This window comes from Saccopteryx bilineata, chromosome 4, assembly GCF_036850765.1.
Source record: "Saccopteryx bilineata isolate mSacBil1 chromosome 4, mSacBil1_pri_phased_curated, whole genome shotgun sequence".
Classification (NCBI taxonomy): Eukaryota; Metazoa; Chordata; class Mammalia; order Chiroptera; family Emballonuridae; genus Saccopteryx; species Saccopteryx bilineata.
The window spans coordinates 262228070-262235214 of NC_089493.1; the positions used below are offsets into that span (position 1 = coordinate 262228070).

A 7145-nucleotide genomic window follows, 5' to 3' on the forward strand; every position below is an offset into this window, starting at 1 on the left:
GCTGCGGGAGGGGAAGAGAGAGACAGAGAGGAAAGCGCGGCGGAGGGGTGGAGAAGCAAATGGGTGCTTCTCCTGTGTGCCCTGGCCAGGAATTGAACCCGGGTCCTCCGCACGCTAGGCCAACGCTCTACCGCTGAGCCAACTGGCCAGGGCTCCTCTGTCTTTCTTGAACTTGTGAGAGTTTCTCCTGCATTAATTTAAGGAAGTTTTCAGCTATGATATGATTGAACAAAGTCTCTATCCCTTGTTCTTTTTCTTCTTCTTCAGGAACCCCTCTAATGTGGATGTTATTTCTCTTCATGTTGTCACAGAGCTCTCTAAGAGTTTCCTCAGACTTTTGAGTCTCTTTTCTTTTTTCTTCTCTGCTTTCATGCCTTCATTCCAGTTGTCCTCCAACTCGCTGATTCGATCCTCTGCTCTATCTATCCTGTTTTTAATTTCTTCCATTGTGGTCTCTATTTCTGATATTGTATTTGTCATCTCCGACTGATTCTTTTTTATACTTGCTATTTCTCTATTTAGGTGTTCATAATGACCATCCATTGTTGTTCTAAGATCCCTAAGCATCCTTACAATCATTTTTTTGAACTCTGCACCTGGAAGTTTGATTATTTCCATATCACTCAGTTCATCTCCTGAAGGTTTCTCTTGTGGTTTCGTTTGGATTGCACTTTTTTGTCTTCTCATTGTCTGTGTTTGGGTGTTTTGTTTGTAGAGTTGGTTGAGTCTAGGCTTGGTGTTGTCTGCCTCCAGTTTTCAGTTGTGTTATTTCTAGGTCTTCTTGGGTTGATATCAGCTATTATTTGTAATCCACATTCGGATTTGGGCAGCTTTGAAGTCTTGATTTGTTTGTTTTCTTAACAGGTGATAGTCTTGTTTACTGATCTCAGCAGGAGGCTTCCTTGAAACTGTATCCAGGAATGCGGTGGGTGTAACCTGAGACTCTGAAGGCCTTTTCCACCAACTTATCTCTCTGGGGGCAGGGTGTTTTCTCAGCTTCAGTAGGGGGAGGTGTATCTCAGATCTTTATGGAGACCTGAGTTACTGCCCCTCCTCCCCACTTCTTGTTTTCAGCTGTGTCTTGTTGTGCTGATTGGAGCTGGAGAGATGTCTGGAGAGCTCTGATCCAGAAGCAATTCAGTACTGTTTTGTGGGGAAAGATCAGACCCTCCCCCAGCTATGGCTGCCTCCAGCACGGATGAGTCAGCTTTTTTTAGGTCGTCTCCTGCATTCCTTAGCCCCTCACAGTCTGTCCCTCTCTCTTTCCTTTCCACTTGGGAGATAAGCTGGTCTTTTCAACACACCTTGCTCCCTGGTTGCCAGGCAAGTTGCTGTGAGCAGTATTTTCTGCTCTTTTCCCTGGAGTGAGATTCCCCCCCACCCCGTTCCTGTAAGCAGGGGAGATTCAGGCACTCCTTACCAGGTTTGTTGTGGCTTCTTTGCTCCTTGCTTTTTGAGAGCTGTTCTTGTAGTCCAGAGTTGGTTTTTCATGCTGATTTTTCCTAAATTGATTTGTATTCCAGTTTGGTGGTGAGAGCTGGGTGTCTGTGCATCTGCCTACTCCACTGCCATCTTCAGGTCTTCGATCATATGGTTTTTATCCTTTATTTTTAATGTAGTATATATTACAGTGGTCAATTTGTGTATGTTGAACTATTTATGCCTCTGAAATGGACCCCATTTGATCATGATGTATTCCTTTTTTTAATATATCATTGTATTCAATTTGCTATTATTTTGTCTAGGATTTTTGCATCTGTATTCATCAGGTCTGTAGTTTTCTTTTTTGTGTGTTATTCATTCCAGGTTTTGGTGTGAGGCTTATGTTGACCTAATAAAATGTGCTAGAAAGTACTACCTCTTCTTCAAAGTATCAAATCTTTGAATGTTTGGTAGACTTCACTAGTGAATTTATCTGTCCTTATGGGAGGTTTTTGATACTTGTTTCTATCTTTTCATTGTTGACTGGTCTACTTAGATTTTCCAATCTTTTATGATTCAGTTTAGGAAGGATATATATTTCTAGGAACATATTTATTATTGAATTTGGTGACATAAAGCCTTTCATAAGTTCTGGCTGGTTGGCTCAGTGGTAGATCATCAGCCTGGTTTGTGGATGTCCCAGATTCGATTCTCAGTCAGGACACACAGGAGAATTGACCATTTGCTTCTCCACCCTTGCCCCTTCCTCTTCTCTTTCTCTTTCTTCCCCTCCCATAGCCTTGGCTCAAATTTCAATACATGGTGCTGAGGATGGCTCCAGGGCCTCTGCCTCAGGTACTAAGAAGAGCTTGATTGCTGAGCAACAGAGGAACACCCCAGATGGGCAGAGCATCACCCTCTAGTGAGATTTTCAAGTGGATACCAGTTAGGGCACATGTGGGAATCTGTCTCTGCTTCCCTTCCTCTCACTGAATAAAAAAGGACAAAGAATTATTTATTGTCAATATGATGGGTACAGTACCAGAAAAAAATGTTTTTCTCAGTAAAAGCTCTTTGCAGTTAGTAAAGTAACCCAAATGTGTCACCCCAAAACATTCCCGACATGTTATTTTGAGCTAAAGGCAATTAAGAACCAGGAAATCTAGGAAAAGACCTCCCCTGTTGGGCAAACAAGTGTGTTACGCTTGCTTGCTTGTACTTTGACTGATTGGTGCATGAGCACGAGGCAGAACCACATGTGTATAGTCTATGTAAGGCTGCAGATGCTTGCCCTCAGGGTGGCAGACTGTAGATTGCAGATTGCCTGCCACCATTGGAAGGGGCCATTTTTTGCTATTGTTTGCTGGAGAAGGGTTTTTTTTTTATCCCAGCCTATTTGCTTATCAGCAGAGAGAGAGAAACCGTTTTCCCTGCCTGCTTGCTTGTCCACTGTTGTGAGACTAGTAAACTGAATGGCCCACCATTTTCCAGCTCCACAGTTCTATTACAGTCTGTCCAAATCCAGTGTGAACCTGCATGGCTATGACCACCATCCTTACATCTGGAGTAGTTGACAGGATTTGGATTCAGATTGGTATGGAGCCGCCAACACCCTTGAAGGGTGGAATAGAGGAGTGGCTGTGCCCTATGGCTCTCCTTTTGGGGACTGTGGGCTGGGTGATTTTACAACCCTGTGAGAGGAAACCAAGAGTTCTGTGTGTAAGGCTGCCCAAGGTAGAAAGTTCCAGGACGAGTTGCAGACTAAGCGGCAACAATGGCTTGAATTGGAGCAAGTGCTGCAGAAGGAGGCCGACTGCTCTCAAAAGCTGCCATGTGAGATGCAGGCTGAATACCAATGCTGCCTGGAACTGGAGCAATCCCTGGAGGAGTTACAGGCTCATGAGATCCAGTTTGCCCTGGAAGCAGAATGCTGACACTGACAGTTGGTGGAGAAACAACTCTGGGTTCAAAAGCTAGAGTCTTAGCTTTAGGCTGAGAGCTGGCAGTCACAGAAGCCAAAGCAGACACTGAGGATGGAACTGCATCTGAGCCAGCGGAGTGGCTCTGAGCCAGTGGGAGCAGACATTTCTGACTCTTCTGAGTTGGAGGTTTGGGGTAAAGCTGCCATCCAGTCTCAGAGGCCAGCCAGTGGTAGGCCAGAAGGTAAAAACCCAGCAGCCAAGAGTCTTTCAGGGGCAGGTACAACCCTCTCCGCAGGTGTTGGGCCACTATGTGGTCTGCCCTTATACTCAGACAGAGCTGATTGAGTTGGGGGTGCAATTTAGGCAGAAACCTACCAAGCCCCTGGTAGCCTGGTTGCTGCAGTTGGGGGACATAGAGATGGATGGCATCATGCTCTCCAGAACAGAGATGGAGATACTGGCTGCCATTACCATGCACTCTTTCTTAAAGCAGCATCTTCAGAACTGCCATGACAACCCAGGAAATCATACCCTATTAGAATGGGTGATGGCTGCCATTCATACAGTCTGGCAGAATGCTGGAGATTTGCCAGGAGCAGAGGGGAGGTGTCATTGCTATAGTGAGCTAGTAAAGTTCCTTTAGGAACTAGGTATGAAGAATTCTGCTTTCAACCCAAGCAAGGTCCTGTGGGTCAGATGAGGAAGTATTTACAGCAGGGATGAGGGGGCTTATTCTCTGCAGTGCCCCATCAGACCCTTTTTTCATTACTAGTGGCTATCTTGGGCCCCTATGTGGGGCAGCCCATCAACATGGTTACACCAATGGTAGCAGATTTGGGGGAGCTGGAGGCACTACAAGATCATAAAGCAGTGAGGGCTGCTGCCCATGCTGCTCTTCCCGACTAACAAGGGAACTGGGCCTATAAAGGTTACCCAAACACAGATGTGGGTAGATTTTATTGCAGCTGGGGCATATAGGGAGAAATTAGATGGCAAATCTAAAAAAGTTCTTTTGGAGCTTTGGCAGCAGCTTAAACCAGAAAAGAGGTTGCATCCACTGAGATGAAAGGCCCCAGCAGCTACCAATAAAACGGTTGCTGCGCAGGCAACACAGTTGCAGGATTATATGGTGGAGACAGCTGTGGGAGGGGAGGCTTGTCCCCAAGACCCATTGTTCCAGTTTGAACTGGGAAAAGGTTGAGAGACCCGCCTAACAGGAGTGGGCAAGGAGGCCTGAGACCCCATGTGAAATTGATAATCCATTGATCACCTTCAAATGTGCAGCAGGTATTGGCATTAGAAGATAATAGGTGCTTTATTTATTTTTTTTTTATTTTGTAATGACAGCAGCAACAGATAAGAGAACTATCAAGGTGGTACAGGCCTTATACGTGTTTGACTCCACCAGGCCCTGTAAGCTTGCTGAGGGGTTTAGGTGAGGCTTGTGGCAATGGACCGAGCACATATGGGAAGGCACTGAGGTCTGTTAATGAAGAGCTATATGCCTAGTTGCCTGTAATGGACCTTTACCTTGGTGATTTGCACAGACAGCTGGGATGTCTATCATGGACTGATCATTAAGCGGTGTAATGGACTTTTGGACTGCAACCAGAGGGATGCACTGGCTCCCTTGTTTAATGGACATGCTGCTTTCGGACAGTATGAGAGACCCTGATGGAGGGGCCAGCTCTGGTGGAGGCCCTCCTGCACCAGAAAGCTACTCTCATCCAATTGCACAGAAGCACCAAGGACAGTTTACAGTTTCATGGACACAGGCCTGGACTATACAGGTCCTCCCACCTACCACGGGGTAGGGGGCTAGAGATGGGCCTACAGTTAGCACCTTGGGCAGAGTGTTCGGGGCGACATTGTGAATGGCACCTTTATAATTGTAATTGTATAACTTGTGTTGTTGCTAGTCTATTTCTTTATGTAATGTACCTCACTCCTTGCACAGGGACCATCATGGAAAATACCTAGCATTGTAGACTGTTTAGCGAGCAACCATAAAGGGGTGGAATGTTGGGCAAACAAGTGTGTTAGGCTTGCTCACTTGTACTTTGCTGATTGGTGCAGCAGCACAAGGCAGCACCATGTGTGTATAATCTATATAAGGCTGCAGGTGCTTGCCCTCAGGGCAGCAAATTATAGATTGTGCATTGCCTACTGCCATTGGGTGGGGCCATTTTTTGCTATTGTTTGCTGGAGAAGGGGTTTTTCCCAGGGTCTGCTTGTCAGCAGAGAGGGAAGCAGTTTTCCCTGCCTGCTTGCTTGGCTTCTGTTGCGAGACTCTAATAAATGGAATGGCCCACTGTTCTCTGGCTCCACAGTTCCTATACCATCTGCCTGAATCCAGGGTGAACTTGCATGGCCACATCCACTGGCTTACTGCCCCCCAGCCCCTTTTTGCCTAAAGGCAGGATATAAATTCCCTTTACTGGAGACAGACTTTTGGCCAGACACAGCACCAGAGGAATGTGCAGACAAACTACTCCATTAGTTTCCTCACATATATTTACCTTCCCACAATCTGCTGCCCTGTCAAGGTAAAACTGCTTTCCTTTGTCCTGTCATTTCTCCACAAACTTATTGTTCTTTGTTGAAGACACTATGTAAACTAGAATACTAATCCTCCAATTGAAGCTACTCTTCATTTTGTTTTCCCAAGTGGTCGGTGCTGCTTGTTAATAAACTTTTTCTCTTGTTGAAAAATATTTCTTTCTTAGAATCCCATCTGAAACCATAATATCAGTAAAGTTTTACCTCTCCTAGAGTGGTACAAAAGGCAGCTCATGAAAGCTTGGGAAAAGAGGAGGAAAGTTTGGAATCAAAGGAAGTCAAAGGATGAAAAATAAGTTTGTTTACCAAGCAACTGACAGAGCCCTCTTGATGTCAGAGCAAGACCTTGCAGCAAAACCAATCAGCCCGGTTCAACAGCCCAAGTTGTGGAGGAAAGGTATATAAAGTTCCCCAAAACTGGATATTAACAAGGTGGACACTTTAAGTCCTGATGGGACCTATAATTTTCTAGGGTTGCCATTAAAAAGTACCACAAATTGGTTGGCTTAAAACCACAGAAATTTGTCTCTCAGTTCTGGAGGCCAGAAGTCCAAAATTAAGGTGTTGGCCGGCCACACTCTCAGCTTCTGGGGTTGGACCCTTCCTTACCTTTCCCAGCAACTAGCAGCCCCAGGCATTCCTTGGCTGTGCTAGCATAACTCCAATTTCTCTTATAGCCATCTTCCATGTCTTCACATGGCATTTCCATGTGTGTGTCTATATATACATATTTCCCTGTAATTGTAAGAATATCAGTCATTTTGAATTAGTCCCACCCTAATGATCTCATCTTAATTTCCCAGAAAGGTCGTATTCAGTTAGAACTTCAAGCGATCTTTTTGGAGAGCACATTCAACTCATAACAGCAAGTACCATATCCCCCATGTATAAGATAAACCTTTTCCCCCCAAAATGAGATTTAAAGAGTGGGTGCAGCTTATACAGAGGTTGTAGATTTTTTTTACTTGCATTTGCCATTTTGCGCTTGTTTTTGCACTCATTGTTGAAGACAGTGATTTGTCATCAGACACAGATGAGGACAAGCTAATGGATGGGAGTTTTGACAGTGGTGAGGAGTTGTATGAATTTTATGATGAATAAAACGAGTTCAATAACTTTATGTAATACATTTCTTTCAAATTTCAGGCCCCAGCCTGACCGGGCGATGGCGAGTTGATAAGAGCATCGGACTGGGATGCGCAAATTTTGGGCCCCAAAATTAAGGTGTGTTTTATACATGGG

The 7145-nt window shown here is 45.0% G+C and overlaps 1 long non-coding RNA gene across 1 annotated transcript in view; it reads left to right on the top strand.

Moving 5' to 3' along the window:
- The window catches only part of LOC136334307 (uncharacterized), a 37255-nt gene that overhangs the window by 20810 nt on the left and 9300 nt on the right, over positions 1 to 7145 (top strand). The window contains exon 2 of the long non-coding RNA XR_010731141.1: positions 7050 to 7127. This is a non-coding gene — a long non-coding RNA (uncharacterized lncRNA). The remainder of the gene's footprint in view (positions 1 to 7049; positions 7128 to 7145) is intronic.